At 40.4% G+C, this 20,066-nt stretch overlaps 1 pseudogene; it reads left to right on the top strand.

The window, feature by feature from the left end:
* On the top strand, window positions 1-1,343 carry LOC104656411 (annotated as a pseudogene).
* The last annotated feature ends 18,723 nt before the right edge of the window (window positions 1,344-20,066 follow it).

Below are 20,066 nucleotides of genomic sequence, written 5' to 3'. Positions count from 1 at the left end.
ATGGTGGCCACCGAGGGGGTCGGGAGGCTGCGCAAGGCGGCGAGCCTGGGCAGCTGGAGTAGCCCCCGCCCTAGCAGCATCCACCCCTGCCCCAGCAGCAGCACGAGGAAGAGATGGCAGCCGAGGCTGGGGAAGCCGTGGCTTCCCCCGTGGACGACAGGTTTCTGAGCCTAGACTTGCCCTCCTGCCTCCTGTGCAGGGTCAGAGAAGAATGGGCTGATATAGATCCAGTGCTGCAGAATGATGGCCCCAATCCCATGGTCCAGATCATTTATAGTGACAAATTTAGAGATGTTTATGATTACTTCTGAGCTATCCTGCAGCATGATGAAAGAAGCAAACGAACTTTTAAGCTAACCTGGGATGCTACTGAGTTAAATGCAGCCAATTATACAGTGTGGCATTTCCGGAGAGTCCTCTTAAAGTCACTTCAGAAGGATCTACATGAGGAAATGAACTACATCACTGCCATAATTGAGGGGCAGCCCCAAAACTATCAAGTTTGGCATCATAGGCGAGTATTAGTGGAACGGCTAAGAGATCCATCTCAGGAGCCTGAATTTTTGCTAATATTCTTAATCAGGATGCAAAGAATTATCATGCCTGGCAGCATTGACAATGGGTTATTCAGGAATTTAAACTTTGGGATAATGAGCTGCAGTATGTGGACCAACTTCTCAAAGAGGATGTGAGAAATAGCTCTGTCTGGAACCAAAGATACTTCGTTATTTCTAACACCACTGGCTACAATGATCGTGCTGTATTGGAGAGAGAAGTCCAATACACTCTGGAAATGATTCAACTAGTGCCACATAATGAAAGTGCATGGAACTATTTGAAAGGGATTTTACAGGATCATGGTCTTTCCAAATATCCTAATGTGTTAAATCAATTACTTGATTTACAACCAAGTCATAGTTCCCCCTACCTAATTGCCTTTCTTGTGGATATCTATGAAGACATGCTAGAAAACCAGTGTGACAATAAGGAAGATATTCTTAATAAAGCATTAGGGTTATATGAAATCCTAGCTAAAGAAAAGGACATGATAAGAAAGGCATATTGGAGATATATTGGAAGATCCTTTCAAAGCAAACACAGCACAGAAAATGATTCACCAACAAATGTACAGCAATAACACCACCCAGAAGAACTTGACGGAATGCTTTTATTTTTTATTAAGGGACTCTGCAGGAGTTTAAAATGAGAGGGATCTTTCCCTTTGCCTGTGGTGTAAAAGTGCATCACACAGGCATTGCTTTTTAACAAGAACTGATGCTCCTTGGGTGCTGCTGCTACTCAGACTAGCTCTAAGTAATGTGATTATTCTAAAGCAAAGTCACTGGATGGGAAGAGGAAGAAAAAGTCCCATAAAGGAACTTTTGTAGTCTTATCAACATGTAATCTATTCCCTTAGCATCAACTCCTCCCTCAGTGGTACACACGTCAAGATTTGTAGCGGTAATAACTGCGGGTCACTTGTATGTAATGGATATGAGGTAGCTGAAGTTTGGTTCAGTAAGCAGGCCATACAGTGGTTCCATCAGAGTTGATCTGCACAATCACATTATCTTGCTATCACTGTAACCAACTAATGCCAAAAGAATGATTTTGTAATAAAGTTATAGCTGTATCTAAAAGCAAAAAAACAAGCAAAAAGAATAAGGACAATCTTGTTTGTTATTGCATCTTTAGTCTTCAGTATTCTGAGCACTTGGGGGCAGAGCATCATGACCAGCTAAACCAACAACTACACCCAACATATCTTTTGCCTGCTTCCTTACTATAAAAGCCAGAAAAAATGAATCACTTTTCTCAACCTCCCTTGTGACCATTAGATGCTACACACAAAAAAAGCTCTGCCCAATAACATATGAGCAAAGATCTTAGGGAGAAGCAGACTGCTTCTAGGAGCACTTTTGCAATTCTGATAAAAGGGCCAGAGTGACTGATACAAACTGTCTCCCTTTCCTTCGTCTTGAATACAAACATGATGCTCGAATTGGAGTGGTGCCATCTTGCACCCATAAAGGAAAAGCCTAAAAGGCCACTGAGCCACCGAATGAATGCAGCTGCTACATTTCTGTTACATGAGAAAATTGTACCCTCGCTGATTCAATCTGCTGTGGTTGGGTCATCTGTTACTTGCACCTGAGAACATTCCTAAGTAACCTATAAATGAATAATTTTTGTCACTTAAAAACAGGTAATTTTTTTATTTCAAAAGTTTTCAAATGTCTACTACCAGAAACTTCTCCTCAAGAGGAATTTTAAACTAAGCCCAATAAATAATATCGATCAAAGGAGAGGTGTTCTCATTGAAGACAACAGGAGATAGCTGTGTGGACTACCAGCCCTTTTCTTACCCCCTTCTTTTCCCCGGTAGCTCCTGAGGCACCTATTTAAAACTCTTATGGCCTTTCTGAATACTGAACCACTCTCTAACACTAGATGGGAGTGTAAATTTGAACAGTCTCTTTTGTGCACAGTTTGGCAGTTTGAGAACAATTCCTATCATGTTGTTAAATTATGTAATCTTTGACTCAGCAATTCCATTTCTAAGACTCTGTTCACAGAAATACTGGCATTGTTGTACAGAGATGTGTGCGTGTATATATCAAAGGTGGTTCATTATAGAATTGCCTAAAGGTTAAAAAAAAAAGAAAAATTTAAAAAACAATGTAAATGTCCAATAAGGAACTGATTAGTTACTTTATTACACATTCATCCTCTGGCATATTCTGCACCCATTACTGATATTGAAAGGTCTCCAGGATATATTAAAGTAATATACCTTTAACATATATTTAAAAAGTAACTCATAAAATACTATTAAAATAAAAATCATATGAGTAAATAAAATATACATTTGTAGGTATGTAAATGCATAGAAACATGTCTTGAATGAAAACAATGTTAACAGTGATTACTTTTGGGTAGTGAGATTGAGAGAGAGAGAACTTCAACTTTTTACTTTGTAAACCAGTATATTGTTTGAAAAATTGGCATGTATTTATTTTTCTTAGGTGGAAAATAGAGAGTAGTACCTTTCCAAAGGAGATAAACTGATGATAAATAAGCACATAAAAAGATGTTCAACATTATATGTCATCTGGGTATTGCAAATTTAAAAAACAGTGAGCTACTACCACTAATTAGAATGGCAAAAATCCAAGACACTGACTACCAAATGCTGGTGAGGATATGGAGAAACAAGAAAGCTCATTCATTGCTGGTGGAAATGCAAAACGGCAAAGCCATCTTGAAAGACAGCTTGGCAGTTTCTCACAAAACCAAACATCTTTTTACTATATGATACAGCAATTATGCTTCATGGTATTTATTCAGATAAGTTGAAAACTCATGTCTATATAAAAACCTGCACACAAATGTTTATAGCAGCTTTATTCATTATTAACAATACTTGGAAGTAACCAAGGTGTTCTTCAGTAGGTGAACCAGTAAATAAACCATGGTACATTCAGAGGATGGAAAGTTTTTTAGCACTAAAAAGAAATGAGCTATCAAGCATGAAAAGAGTGGCATTCTCTCTATTCTCCATGAAAAGACATAAAGGAAACTTAAATCCATATAATTATACTAAGTGAAAGAAGACAACTTGAAATGACTCCATACTTTATGATTCCAGCTATATGACATTCTGGAAAAGACAAAACTACAGAGACAGTAAAAAAGATCACTGGTTGTCAGGAGTTCGCAGGAATGGAGGGATGAATAGGCAGAACACAGAGAATCTTTAGAGCAGTGAAACTACTTTGTATGATACAGTGGTGGATACTTGTCATTATACATTTGTCATAACCCAACCATGTACATATAGCACCAAGAGTGAAGCCTAATGTAAACTATGGACTTCGGGTGGTAACAATGTGTCAATGTAGGTTCATTCATTGTAATAAATGTGCCACTCTAGGGCAGAATGTTGATTGTGGGCTCAAGCAATCCTTCTGCCTCAGCCTCCCAAATATCTGGGATTACAGGCGCATGCCACCACTCCCAGCTAGCTTTTTATTTTCGTTTTATTTTTTTGTGGAGACAGCTCTTGCTGTGTTGCCCAGGCTGATCTCAAACTCCTGGCCTCAAGTGATACCCCTGCCTCAGCCTCCCAAAGCACTGGGATTACAGATGTGAGCCACCATGCCTGGCCTAGCCCAACATGTTTATTCAACAGGATGGACTAGGTCCTGTGAGGGTACAGTGAAAGTTAAGACGTAGTTCTTGTTCTCTAGGTGCTTGAATATAATACAGTGAAGTTTTAAAACTATACCATACTATAAAGCATATTTTTTTAAAAGTGCTGTAAGAAAAACACAAGTAACTGATTATGAGAGTCTAGAGAAAGGAACGAGTTCCTCTCTTCTGATTAGGGAGAATATGAGAATACTTAACTATGGGAGAAGCATATGAGTTGGATCTCAAAATATAAATACATTCTTGTCAGTCAGATAGAGTGGGAAGGGAACAGGAAGAGCACTCTACGCAGAGGGAACAGCACAAGGAGGCCTGAAAATATATATTATATGTGAGGAATGGTGGCTGCCTGGATGGCTATCACTTAAGATAAGAAAAGGGATACCTTGGGAAATAAAACTGGAAAGGAAAAGTGGGGTAAAAGCATGCAATATCTTGTATACTCCATGCTAAGCTATTTATGTTAACCAAATATAGGGAGTTAGCACAGGTAGGCCAAGTCAATCACTGGTAGGTTAGATCTGTTGTCCTGCAGCTAGGATAGGAGTTAAGAGGCATAGGCCTCTGTCCAGGGGCCTGGGCCAGGGTTCAAGAGGGATAGGTTCTGATGAACCCACACCCTGAAGCCTGCAGTGGGAGCACCAAATGCTTGAACTCCTGGGCTCAAGCAATCCTTCTGCCTCAGGAGGATTATGGGGTTGCGCCAACAGCCAATTAAGGGCATCTTAACACCTTTTGGATCTGAGCAGCTCTAGCCTCCCTGCTCAGCCCCTCTCTGGCTAGTAAGACCTTCTGTAATTAGAAATCATGCTTTCTCATGTTTGGTGTCCCCTTTTAGGGTTGTCTTCTCTAGCTAGACAGAGGAGCCTTGTGAGGATACTGGTAAGGATCCGTTTTCTTCTTCCTATACTCGCTGTTCTAGGAGTTGGGTAGGAACATGTCCCTATTGACCTACCCCTCTTGAACCATCTATAGTTCAACCAAGGAGTTTGTACTATGGCATGTTCCTCATTTCTCTTGATTCTTGTTTTGTAAGCTCCTGACATTAAATTACTCTCTTATTTTTTCTCCATGGTTTGATTTGTGTTCCTGGTTCTGATTCCCAATTATTCCAAAACATATTAGTTTAATGGTTTGGCTCTACATTCAACCTTACTGTGAATGTCAGCCTTAAATGCCCCCAAAATAAGAGCTTTTTACCTAATATAGACCCTGTATCACATCATTGCTCCTAAGCTGCATATGCTCTTATCAGGGATACATGATTTTTAAACACTAAACAAAATATAAGGTTGAATAGAATTAAACTGTAAAACATCTTGCAGTTAACAAAGAAAAAGCAGTAAAATGTAGTGGGAAAGAAAATGCATTCAAGACATCTGGATTCTAGTTTTAGTTGTCACTAACTGGTTGCAGGACTAACCAAGTCCCTTAATTTCAACTATAAAATTGAAGAATTGTTCTATATGACTTCTCAGAGAACTTTAAACTCTGTGACTAAGTGCTATGTGGGTAGAGAAAGGGAGAAATCTCTTTGGGTGGGATTTGTTAATTCTTCTGGGAAAAGAGGAAAAAGGGATATAAGGTGAGCCTTAAAGATGTGTGGGATTTTTTATTGGGAAGATGAAAGTGAGAGCACTTGCAGAGCTGGAGGTAAAAATTTTGGTGAAATAAGGACGGAGGAATGAGCAGAATGGCTCACAGCACAGCAAACACCAAACATGCCAGCCTGAGCACAGCAGCTGGTAAGCAGTGGGAGAGGCCTGGAGGGACAGGCTATGGTGAATGCTGTTGGACATGAGGCTGAGGGGTCGCAGAGGACCTTTGTGGAGGGAAGATTAGTCTGGAAAGAGTGGGCAGGATGGAGGGGTGGGCGAATGCATTGGAGAAGAAGAGAGGAGTTTATGACCATGGTCCAGGTATGAGTTAAATACATTTCGACTAGGGTATCTGAGATGTGAGTAGAGAAAGTGGCAAATCTGAGAGGCATTTTGAAGCAGAGATTGAATAAAGAGGAATAAGAAGAGGAAGTGATCTAAGTTGACTAGCAAGGCTTGAGGGGAGATTTTGTTAACAAAAAGGGGAAAGGAATTTTTTTGGGGGAAGTTTGATCTTCTAAGGAGTTTCATTGTTTCATTCTTAGACATGAACATGTGTGAACAGTTGTACTGGGAGTCTTTTAAAATGGGTGTATTTTTGTAGGCAGTTAGAAATGTGAATGTTGTTGTCAAAATCAGATAGATGAATTTCTAATTATTCACATTGAGGCAGTAGTTGAAACTAAAAGCAGATGCTCTGTGTGAAGAAGAATATTACAAAGAGAAAGGCATACAAATAAACTATTAGAAGAAAGAAATCATTACACATTTTATAATGCTTAACTATTTGGCTTTACATTTTATTTCTTACTTGAATCCAACTCTTATAGTACTCCTTTGGCCTGTCCCACAAATTTTTCTCTCTTAATCTTTTTTTTTTTTTTTGCATAAATATTAGCAATCTTTTCCTTTTCTATCTGGGTAACTGTATTAATAAGGACAGGTTAGCTTATACTAACACTCCAAATCTTAGTGGCTGAAAGGTATTTCTCATATACTCAACATGTCTGTCACTTCTCCTCACATTTTATTGGCCAATGCAAGCCACACAGCCATATCAACCCTCAAAGGAGGTGGCAGTTCGATCCCCCAGTGTACATTAATGGGAAGAGTGGGACTATTAGTGAAAAGTTCTAATGATAACCCTAGTAACACACTTTTTTCCTTAGATCACTATCTACAACCATGTCTCCTTTACCTTTTTATTTGTATCGTCACTAAAACATTTTCAGTATGGACGTTTTATAAGCAGCAGTATGGTGGCATAATTCTGTGGCATGATTCCAAGTCATTTCTACTTCTTTGCTCTTTTCTCCTTATTTTGGTGCTGTCTTCCTTTGGTTCCATGACAGGCTCTCTTCTTTTCTTCCTTTCCCTATTCTTAGAACTGAAGAGACTCAAGGAAATGCTACAACGGAATCAAAACAATTTTTACCCCATCTCTCCTCCCTGTGGTTGGTTCCACTTCTCTTCCTTCTTTAGCAAGAGTCATTTCTTCCTCTTTGAGTCCTGCTGCACTTCCTTCTTCTTTCTCACTTCCATGTCATTCAGAGGTTAAGGCAGTTGTGGAGCAAAACAAGCAGCTGACAAGCAATAGATGTGATTCAATCCACCATTTATTCTGTGCAACATTTAATTAGCTGGTTGTCCTGATTTTCACAGCCTGTGACCACCCCATACATTGTTGACTTGATTACTTCTAATAAGAATTAATCTTTTTTTTCCATTTGAATCCCACAGAATGTGGTTTGAGTCTCTAATTTGATTATCACAGTCTGCCCTTCCTCAGGGTTATTTTTGTATATGCTTCCTCACTAAATCACGACATCCTTATAGATTAAACAGTGATGTGCACATAATAGATACTCAATAATTGCTAATTCAATGATGAGTCCTATATTTGACTAACTTGCCACTGGTTTTGGTGACATTTGGGTAAATCTTGATTCAGCAATTGGCACTTAGACTTTTGCTCATATCTAGAAAAAAAGGACATATGTAAATAGAAAAAAATATTATCTGTTGAAGACCTTTCTATTTCTCACCCTCCATATTAAGATTGTAGTACTATTGTTCGTTTACAATTCATACCATACCTGCTTTCTAAGAGGCTTTAAGTAGATGTATTAGGCAATATATTCACTTATTCATTAATTCATTCATTCACTGATTTACTCAATAGTCACTTAATGAGTCCCTATCATAGGCTAGGGATAGGATAGAAAGTCTAATAAAAGGTTGGGCATGGTGGCTCATGCCTGCAGTACCAGAACTTTGGGAGGCTGAGGCTGGCAGATTGCCTGAGTTGAGGAATGCTAGACCAGCCTGGGCAACATGGCGAAACCTTGTCTCTACTGAAAATACAAAAATTAGCTGAGTGTGATGGCACCTGCCTATAATCCCAGCTACTTGGGAGGCTGAGGCACAAGAATCACTTGAACCCAGGAGGCAGAGGTTGCAGTGAGCCAAGCTGGCACCACTGCAGTCCAGCCTGGGTGACAGAGTGAGACTCCGTTTCAAAAAAAAAAAAAAGTCAAATAAAATGTGGTAACCTCTTTCAAAATCTGGGAGCAAGTGGGAGACACATAAGTAAAGCAATTGCTATAGTGCCATAAACACTGTGGCTTAGAGGAGAAGCATCTAAGTCAGACTGGAACTTTTTGGGAGATAAGACCCCTGAAACTAGCTTTGAGATTAAGAGGAGGAGATAGCTGGAGAATTGGGGATGGTGGAACAGGGGTTTTTATGAGGAGGAAATGTGCTGTGTGCAAAAATGAGATGAGAAATAAAATTACTTGCTCCAGAAACTGCTCAAGAAATTCAATAGGACAGATCCATAACATCCTAGTTGAGGAATGGCAGGAGACAAGCTGGTGAAATGAACATGTGTCAGATCTAAAAGTGTCTTAAAGTAAGGAATAGTAACATCAAAGCTATGGAACACGTCGAAACTCCTCTGCCAGGCCAAGTGGGGTCTCAGATGCCATTCTGGGGTTATACTTCCAGAAGCCGGGCCTGGTTATGGGTAGGGTAAGACTTTCTCCATAATATGCATGGAATAGAACTGAGAGGATCTGAAAGTGAGGGCCCAGGGTACAAAGCTAGGATTAATTCAAAGCTGATAGGAAACCAGAAATGATTAATATGAAACATGATCAGAAAGTACTAAGAGCAAAGAGGAAAAAATGCAGGATGAGAGGCACAGCATAGTGTCTTTCTGTTGTTGCTGTTGTTCAGACAGAATCTTTGGTCTGTTGCCCAGGCTGAAGTGCAGTGGCGCAATCTCAGTTCACTGCAACCTTCACCTCTTAGGTTCAAGAAATTCTCATACCTCAGCCTCCCAAGTAGCTGGAACTACAGGTGTGTACCACCACACCCAGCTAATTTTTTGTATTTTTAGTAGAGATGGGGTTTCACCATGTTGGCCAGGCTGGTCTCAAACTCTTAGCCTCAGGTGATCCACCTGTTTCAGTGTCCCAAAATGCTGGGATTACAGGCATGAACCACCGCGCCCAGCCACAGCTCAGTATCTTAAAGCCACCTTTTCCCTTTTGGGCTCCTTGAGCCAGTATCTGTATGGGAGAGGAATATTTTGAACCGATTTGGACCTAAGGCTATCCAAGTATTTTAAGCAGAAGAGTGATAGGACCTGTTGTTGCTCTCTTAATTCTAGACACACAGCATCTTGTCATGTCCTGTGAGCTCGAACCCATTTGTGTCTGGCCCAGAGTAAGTCCTCAATAAATAATTAGTGAATGGCATGGACTTGCTGCTAATTGTTAAGCTCGGGAATGTTTTGTTTAGTCTATTCATATATTATGTGAGTATAATGCTACAAGAAAACTGATTTCATAGAAACCCACAAGAATGTACTCTTCTCTTTTATTTATTTTAATAAATGTCCACAAAAATTATGTTATTTACCAGCCATTCAAATGTAAAATTAATTTTTTTTCCAACAGTGTCGCAGACATACACATTTAAAGCATACACATTAAGGAATAAGACAATAGAAAAGATACGCAAAGAAGCAGAACCAACAAAAATGTAAAAACAAAATAACAGTTTACCAATAAAGTGGTATACGTTTGCGTAACAACAATATAGAAACAGTGGCTAAGAAGATTATAGAAGATGGAGTTAAGCAATACAAAGCTGCTTACAAGATTTGTATGTGTAAATTGTTGACCATAATTGAACTAATGGTGGTGAAAATAAAGTTAGAATTCCCTGCAGATGTCAGGCGTGGTGGTTCACACCTGTAATCCCAGTGCTTTGGGAGCCTGAAGCAGGAGGATCGTTTGATCCCAGGAATTCTAGGCTACGGTGAGCTATGATTGCGCCACTGCATTCCAGCCTGGGCGACAGAGAATGAGAGAGTGTTTTCTAAATAATAAATACATACATAAAATATTAAAAAGAAATAAAAGGAATCTCCTGTGGGGAAGCTTCATCATTTGTCTACCATTCTAAAGTTGGGGTGGGGGGCAGAATAGGTAAGCTTTGGGTCCAGTTTATCATGAGAGAATGCATTAAGCAAACAACAGTTGAACAGAGTGTGGCCAGCCTGTACATATGTCACAATGGTGCCATCATGAGACAAGGCCACGTAATATAAAAAGTGAGGAAGGAAATACAAACTCCAAGTAAAGACCAAATTGCCAAATTGCTAAGGGCTGCAGGGCCTCCCAGACTGCTCTTCATTCATAGCACAAGCTTCAAATGTGCCTTGTGAATGTGCATATGTAACATCTGAATGGATATGCATTCTAAGTTAAAGTCACCACACATTTAAACCTGTACAGTTTTAGTTATTGATATGAACTTTCCGTCCCAGATTTTAGAATGATTTCTTCATGCTTAGCAACATCACCAGATAACAAGAAGCAGCATGCAAAGATGTCCTTTATGTTATTATAAAAAGTAAATATTTTATCTTTGTCCCAGATTCCTGGCATGCAGCTCCTGAAACATTTTGGAATCCTGGGAATGGTAAGGGTAAGAGTATATTTTGCATGTTAATTAGATGTCTGGTGGCTGAGGGCCCCTAGGTAGCTTCAGGATAGGGGCTGGAAGCCAAAAAGGCCAAGCCTTGATTAGAAACTTGGAACTTTCATCCCCATTCTGCTGGAGAGGGGAGAGAGGGTAGAGATTGAGTTCAATCACCAATGGTCAATGATTTAATGAATCATGTCTACTTAATGAAACTTCCATCAAAACCCATAAACAATGGAGGTCAGAGAGCTTCCCAGTTGGTTAACACATCTGCATTCTGGGAGGGTAGCACACTCCAGCTCCATGGTACAGAAGCTGTTATGCTCGGGACTTTTCTGGGCCTCGCCCCTATACCTCTCGTCGGCTGTTCATTTGTATCCTTTAAAATACAAATGTAAGTAAAGTGCCTTCCTGAGTTCTGTTGGCCAGTCTAGGAAATCACTGAAACTTAGGAGGGGGTTATGGGGATAGCTGATTTATGGCTGGTCACATAGAAGTACAGGTGATCTCAAATAGCATGGCACTGGCATAAAAACAGACATATAGACCAATAGAACGGAATAGAGAGTCCAGAAATAATTCCACACATTTATGGTCAATTGATCTTTAACAAAGGCATCAAGAGCACACAACGAGAAAAGGGCAGACTATTCAATAAATGGTATTGGGACAATTGGATTTCCACATGCAAAAGATTAAAACTGGATCCTTATCTCACACCTTATACAAAAAAAAAAAAAAAAAAAAAAAAAACCTCAAAATGGATTGAAGATTTAAACATAAGACCTGAAACTGTGGAACTACTAGAAGAAAACAGGAAGAAAGCTTCTTGACATTGTCCTCAGCAATCACTTTTTTGGTTATGACCCCAAAAGCACAGGCAGCAAAAGCAAAAATAGTCAAATAAGAGTGCATCAAACTAAAAAGCTTCTCTATAAAAAAAGAAACAATCTATGGAATACAACCTATGTACAGAAGAAAAGAGACATTCCATTCTATGGAATGAAAGAAAGTATTTGCAAGCCATATATCTGATAAGAGGTTAGTATTCAAACTACACAAGGAATTCAAACAACTCAATAACAAGAAAACACATAACCAGATTTAAAAATGGGCAAAAGGGTCGGGCGCAGTGGTTCACATCTGTAATACCAGCACTTTGGGAGGCCAAGGTGGGCAAATCACCTGAGACCACCTGAGGGAGTTCAAGACCACCCTGACCAACATGGAGAAACCCTGTCTCTACTAAAAATACAAAATTAGCCAGGTGTGGTAGTGCACGCCTGTAATCCCAGCTACTCGGGAAGCTGAGGCAGGAGAATTGCTTGAATCGGGGAAGCGGAGGTTGCGGTGAGCTGAGATTGTGCCATTACACTCCAGCCTGGGCAACAAGAGGGAAACTCCGTCTCAAAAAGAAAAAGAAAAAAAAAAAGGCAAAAGACCTGAATAGACATTTCTCAAAAGAAGACGTATGAATGGCCAACAGGTATATGAAAAAATGGTCAACATCACTAATTATCAGGAAAATGTAAGTTAAATTAAAAGCACAGTGAGATATCACCTCACACATGTTAGAATATCTATCAAAAAGACAAATGATAATACGTGTTGGTGAGGATGTGGAGAAAGGGGAACCTTGTACAATGTGGGTCAGAATGTAAATTGGTGCAGCCATGGTGGAAAATCATGTAGAGGTTCCTCAGAAATTAAAAATAGGACTACCTTATGACCCAGCAATCCCACTTCTGGATATATATCCAAAAGGAAGGAAATCAATATATTGAAGAGATATCTGCACTCCCACAATCACTGCAGCATTATTCACAAAGGCCAAGATAGAAAATCAACCTAAGTGTCCATCAATGAATGAACGGATAAAGAAAATGTTTTACACACACACACACACACACATACACACACACACACACAAACACACAATGTAATATTGTTCAGCCTTTCAAAATACAGAAGTTCTGTCATTTACGATAATCTGGGTAAACCTAAAGGATACTATGCTAAGTGAGATAAGCCAGTCACTGAAAGACTACAGATACTACAGATCTCACTTATATGCGGAGCTCATAGATGCAGACAGTAAAATGGTGGTTAACAGGGCCTGGGGGTAAGGAGAAATGAGTGGGGAGATACTGTCAAAGGGTACAGGGTTTCTAACTGTTAGGATGAATGAATTCTGGAGATCTATTGTACAGCATAGTGATGCTAGTTAAGAATACTGTATTGTATTCTTGAAAATTGCTAAGACAACAGATTTTAAATGTTCTCACCACAAAAAAAAGTTGTATGTGCAGTGATAGATATATTAATTACTGTCATTGAATTATTTCACCACATATACATATATCAAAACTTCACATTGTACACTGTAAATATATACCATTTTTATTTGTCAACTATAGCTTAATAAAGCTAGGGGAGGGTGGAGAAGTATGGGTGATCTGATATTGCACCTAGCATCTGAAATGAGGGCAGCCTTGTGGCTCTGAGCCCTTAAACCTGAAGAGTCAGAGGCCAACTCTGAGTAGTTAGTGCTAATTGAATTGGATTGCTGGACACCCAGTCAATTTCCAGAGAGGTGGAGAATTGGTGGGTGTGAGAAAACAACCCTAAAAGTTGGTGTCAGAAGTGTTGTGAGTAAAAACAGCTTAATTCTGGTAAAATGTATCTTACTAATTTTACTATTCTATTTATCTGGTAAAAAAAAATATTAGTAGAATCTCACAGGTTCTGCGTGTGTGTTCATGAGAAGTTTGGTTTGGTATGTGCAGAAGTTTCACTTTAGTGGGTGTGGAAGTAAGCCAAGGGTTTTTTCCCCGAAATATTCCAGGTCTAGGTTTAGTCCTTGCTTTGTTCTTTCTCCTCCATATTCCATATTCCTTACTTTCTTCAAGTAAACTTAAAGTAAACTCACTGTTTTTGGAAACCAACATCAACCTCATTCAACTCAGTTACCTCTACTTGGTTCTGTCAAATACTCCCGTGTTTAACACATTCTGTAAGGCAGTGGAGAGCTGTGGAAAGGTTTTAAATCTAGAGCACATGGTAAAATTTACCATGTGATTTTAGGTAATCACTTGAACCAGAGGCTGCATACCAGAGACGCAAGGATAAAGGCTTTCTAGTGTAGTGCACAAAAAGCACAAGTTCTGGAGTCAGCCAAACCTGGGTCCACATCTGGTTTTCAACACTTATTGGCTGTATAACCTTGAACAAGGTACTTATTCTCTCCAAGCCTACATGTCATCAAGTGCAATAGAAATCATTTTCAGTGAAGTCATGTTTGTGAAGTGCTTAAGGTAAACACTGGCAGGTAGAAAGCACTCAGCAAATAGTAACTAGTAAGTTAATTGCTATGTTGTTCTGTGAATGTTTTCTTTGTTGTTTCATGAGTCTTAACTGGATTTTAAACTCCTTCTGGTCAGCATCTGTCTCTTTTACTTCCCACTAAGGGTACCTGATACAGTGGCTGAGTAGCTTCCATCCTAGATTCAATCCTTTTAATCCAGGGCTGACCTGATACAGTCCTGACTAGAAGATTACTCAAATGTCATCCCATTCCAACTCTGGGGCAACTTTATGTCAAAGGAAGATAGACTAGGCCAAGGTGGTCTTTGACATTCACTTCTTTCTTTTTCATGACCCTGAAACCTTAAACTAGGATCACTTTAGGCTTCCCCTTCTGAATTCATACCTCACTCAATGCCACACTCCCACACCACTCTTCTCCTGTCCACCTAGAATGAGTCCCTCATTAAAACTGACTCTGGGGCCGGGCGCGGTGGCTCAAGCCTGTAATCCCAGCACTTTGGGAGGCCGAGACGGGCGGATCACGAGGTCAGGAGATCAAGACCATCCTGGCTAACATGCTGAAACCCCGTCTCTAGTAAAAAAAAAAAAAAAAAAACCGACTCTGGGGCACAGTGGCTCCACGCATGTAATCCCAGCACTTTGGGTGGCCAAGGAGTGCGGATCACTTAAGATCAGGAGTTCGAGACCAGCCTGGCCAACATGGTGAAACCCTGTCTCTACTAAAAATACAAAAATTAGCCAAGCATAGCAGCACAGGCCAGAAGTCCCAGCTACTTGGGAGGCTGAGGCATGAGAATCGCTTGAACCTGGGAGGCGGAGGTTGCAGTGAGCCTTGATCACACCATTGCATTCTAGCCTGGGTGACAACAGTGAGACTCCATCTGAAAAAAAAAAAGACTGCCTTTCCAGCCCTATCTGCTCGCTAATTCATTGAATATGTTCAACAAACTTTTGCTGAGTGCTTACAGCATTCTACAAACTGGGGAAATAAACTGGAAGAGCTACAATTGTTACACTCCAGTAACACATGTTTTGCTTATACTATAATACAATTAGTGCTGGAATTAGTGAATTTCATCCCCTGAACTAGAACCACCTGTGAAGCGTTTAAAACTACAAATGCTTATGTTTCAGCTAATTTAGTAAATCTAGGTTGGACTCAGATATATAAAATCTCTGAACCTTTTTTTGAAGATTTTACTGAACAGCCAGGGTTAAGAACTACGGGACGTGTTGCAAGTAGAAAGGAGATAGGGATCACGGAGTGTTGGATGAGCTTCTTTTGGAGCATTAAATTGCATGCTGAAGGAGATGTGGTTTTCCAGAGAGGGAAGAGCATTCTAGGAAAAGGAAAAGCATAAAGCCAAAACCTAAGGCCTTTGAATTTATCAGTATAATTTTTACAAATATATGAGTTGAAGAGTGTTAGAAGACCCACTGTTGAATAACATTTATGCACACTAACTATAAACTTCTGAGCAAAATGTCCTTATTTTTATCCATCAATGCAGTTGACATATACTATAGTAACCATTTGTTTTCATGTCTAGTTTATTCTATATATTAAGACCTTCTCAAAGGAAGGATATACGACGTAGTATTTGCAACTCCACAATTGATACACAGTAGGTTTTTCAATCCATGTGTGTTGAATGAATGATGGTCATTATGTCATGATCTTAGTAATGGGAATTTCAAGTCAAGTGAAAGAGGAAATATTTGGACATGATCTTTCAACTCCACTTGCAAAGCATGTAAGTGATCACCTCTTCTTTGTCTGTGTTGTGACCCTGTTTTGAAATATTCAAAAAGGCTGGGCATGTTGACTCATGTCTGTAATCTCAGCACTTTGGGAGGCCGACGCGAGTGGATTGGTTGAACCCAGAAGTTTGAGGCTATAGTGAGCTATAATCATGCTACAGCACTGAAGCCTAAGTGACAGAGCAAGACCTTATCTCTTAAAAAGAAAAAAGAAAAGAAATACTCAAAAGGTATCCATTTATTTGACAAGAATTCGTTGAGTTTCTCTTATATACCAGCCTCTCTATTTATATATTTGTTCTCAGAGTGATGTAAAATAATTTTTTTTCTTTCTTTTTTTTTTTTTTTTGAGACGGAGTCTCACTCTCTTGCCCAGGCTGGAGCGTGCGGTGCGTTCTCAGCTCACTGCAGTTTCTGCCTCCCAGGTTCACATGACTTGTGCCTTAGCCTCTGTACTTGTTCTGACTACCAACCATGTGTTTGGTACTTTATATAGCTCCAGGTCTGATCTGTAAAATATCATTTAATTTTTAGTCTTCACATGAGTCTTGAAAATAATCTTCCCCCTCCCATCACCATTTTTACAGATAAGGGAACTGACACTCCAAAGGTGCAAAGTCCAAGATTGTATGGCGCATGGACAGAAGCTCCAAGATTTGGACCTAGCTTTGTCTTCCTTCCAAGTCCTTTTTCCTCATACTATACCATCTCCTGGGTTGAATCTGTGAGCAAGGCCAGATGTGAATGATTAAGAAGTCACTATTCAACAAACTGAGCCCACACGGTACGCAGCATCAAAATGCTCACTTTAAACTAGTAAATTATCCCAAAGATAATTGCTGTAACTTGATCAGCTTCTTACCACTAATTCAGCAGTCTTGGAAATACAGCTTATGATTGAATCTATGAGTGTGAAATGAAATGTAGGTTTGTCAGTTTTTAAATAAAACTAGATGACTCTTATTGGCTTTTATTTCTGGTTTTGCTTGTTTTTAGGCCATTTCCTCCAACTCCTGTTACTTCTAAACAACATAACCTGGAGTGTTAGCAATTATCTGGTTAATTTGACCAGCGTGAACATCCAGCTTAGATAAAAATAACATTCAGTTGACAACCAGAAAGTAAACTAGGGTGAAATTCAAAATTAGATTTCAAAATTGTTAGGTCATACCACCACTAGGCCAAAAGTCTTGAGAAATTTATCCAAGCAGTTCACAATCGTAGGTAGATATGGGGGCGGAAGAGGAAGATAGGATGGAGAACTAGTTAGTGTTCCCTTGTCAGGAATGAAAGGATTGTATGATATACACTATTCTCTACAGGGTATGCAGATATTCTCCCAAGAGCACTTCCATGCTGTGGCACTGGCTGGGCCATAGTACCAGAAAGGTGGTTCACAGACAGACTCAAAACTCTGGACTCTATGTGGAAGGTTTACGGACTCTTGTTCCTCAGACATTACTCTTTAATCCTTTCTCTTGGATCTATTTCCTATCTAGTACCAGGGTTCTATGTGCATGAAATCTTGACTGTCCCTCTTGGGGAGTCCATGGCAAGATATGCCGGAAGCAGCAGAAGGTCCAGGGCAGTGACTCTGCCTCTAACCTCCAGGTAGCCACCCAGATAGAAGGAGTCTCCTCAAGATAGGAAAGACGTCAGATGTTCTAGCTGAGTTCTGGGACAGTGGTTCACCTTTAGTGGACAGAAATTTTTTTTAGTCAGTCACTGAGTAAGTAGCACAACCCACCTCTTCTCTGACTCAGGCTGTAGGGAAGGTACTCCAAGTCCTTGACAAAGTTCTACAGGAAACTGAGGAAATGGGCCTAATAAAAATGTAACTGTTGGTAGGCTGTGAAAGCCCAAGAGCATGATTTGTGCATTGGGGAGAATATTAGTTAGAACTCTGCCTGCAAAGTACCCCCCAGTCCTTTAGTGCACACAGTCTCAGCAAGCAGGGCAATGTGGTCGAAGAAAAGAAGCCAGAACTCAGTGGGGCAGTGTTGAACCCCAAAGTCAGAGACTACCACTGGTAGCAGTAGGAAAACAGAGCAGAGCCTGTGAGGCAATGAAATTGAGAGATGGGTACTCCCAGATTCTGGGCACTTCATGTACACCTGGGATATGTGCAGCCACCCTAGAACCTGCCTAGAAAGGAGGCACTTGAGGGACTAGTGTTCCTGCTCAAAATGGCCTGGGTACCATTTTGCTTCTTTAAAGTGGCTTGCCATTGGTTCATTCTCATTCATTATGTACTGGGTTGTTATTGCAGTTGTTGTTTTATCAAGTCTGAAGTTCTGTTGGTGTTTGTGTTCTACCCACACTTATCTTATTTAGTGAGATTGAAAATAAATAACAGACATTTAACAAGGCATTAGAGCAAAAATGGTTAATAGTTTGGGCTCTGGAGCTAGAAGACTTCATATTCTGACTCTGCCATTTTCTATCTATATATCCATGGGCAAATTTCTTAACCTTAATTTCCCTGAGACTTAATTTTCCCATCACTAAAATTAGAATAATAAATGTCACAAAATTATTATGAGGATTAAATAAGATGGATATATGTGAAGTGCTTAGATCTGTGACTACACATAGTAACTCTCAATGAATGCTATTTTTTGTTATTATTATTAGGGTTTTAAGGTTCACAAAGCACTGTTATATGTATTTTCTCATTGGAATTATTTAGTGTTGACATACATTGCAAGTTAGGGGTGTGAAAGTAGATGGATAAGGGAAGAGACTGGTGAATGAGAGGTCCTTTCTTCCTCCTTGCTCTGGCATCTAATGTAAGATCAAATTTATAAGTCATCCCCAAACTCTGGATCTCATGAGCTCTCCTTTTCCCTCCCACTGGCTTTCCTCTCCCCTCCTTTTAACTCTGTGGCTGGAATGCCCCGAAATGAGGCTCATCACTGCTCCAGCACAACCCCCTCCCCTTCACTTCGTCATCCAACTTTTCTCCATCTCAATCAGAAGATAGCTAAACCCCATCAAGGGCAGCAGGTGCACAGCCCACAGTGCTCACTGTCAGAGCAGGGCCTCTCTGGAGGAAATGCCAGAGCAGTGGGAGGACCGGGAGAAAGCCTCAGTGTCACCCGCAATGTTACCTCTTTCCTCTTCCTTGGGACTCCCCTTGTGGTGTGGCTGGGGAAATCCAGCCCAGTCATCTCTGAACTAAGAGGTTGATCTTCCACTCTGGTTGCTTTGGGTGGGTAGAGCAGGCTGAAGTGACTGTCCCCACCCACAACCAATGTTTCATGCTCATCTACTCAAACCCTCCAAAATGTTCTGTTCTCTTCAAGGACCACCCCTACAATCTCCCAAATTAGGCGGAATGACACACTCACACATGGAGCAGTTATGATTGGCATACTTTTTCTGTAAGGTCCTCTAGTCAGTATTAAAGATGATCACCCCTACTGGTTTCCCCTCCACACTCCTGAGAATCACTGAGAGAGGTGGTTGTGGCTCAACCCCATACTAGGCTATTTAAAACAAGGTTATTTGACCGGGTGCAGTGGCTTATGACTATAATCCCAGCACTTTGGGAGGCTGAGGTGGGCATATCACCTGAGGTCAGGAGTTCGAGACCAGCCTAGCCAATATGATGAAACCCCATCTCTACTAAAAAATACAAAAATTAGCCAGGCATGGTGGCAGGTGCCTGTAATCCCAGCTACTTGGGAGGCTGAGGCAGGAGAATCGCTCGAACCTGGGAGGTGGAGGTTGCAATGAGCTGAGATTGCACCACTGCACTCCAGCCTGGGTGACAGAGTGAGACTCTGTCTCAGAAACAAGCAAACAAACAAACAAACAAACAAAAAAACAAAAAAAACAAAAGGTTATTAAAGAGATTAATTGGTCTTCCTTAGCATAGTGGAGTGGGTAAGAAGAAAAAAAAAAGAGGTTAATTGGTAGCATGTAATCAGTAATGCATTAAATCAGTAGATGAACCATGAAAACTGAAAATTCCCTGTGCCACCAAAGTCCCTTTCTTTTGAATGCCCTTCACCTTGCTTATGGCTGATGATGAGGTCAGAGGTCTTTCTGCTGAAGCTTGTGTCTACAGCCTCCACCAGGTCCCTCTGATCCATTTGTGCCTCTGGTGCTTGAGTTGGACCTCAGCTGTGGCTTCTGCTTCTACTTGTGCCATCTCAGACACATTCTCAG

This window comes from Rhinopithecus roxellana, chromosome 15, assembly GCF_007565055.1.
Source record: "Rhinopithecus roxellana isolate Shanxi Qingling chromosome 15, ASM756505v1, whole genome shotgun sequence".
NCBI lineage: Eukaryota > Metazoa > Chordata > Mammalia > Primates > Cercopithecidae > Rhinopithecus > Rhinopithecus roxellana.
This window is presented reverse-complemented; position numbering and strand designations above follow the sequence as displayed.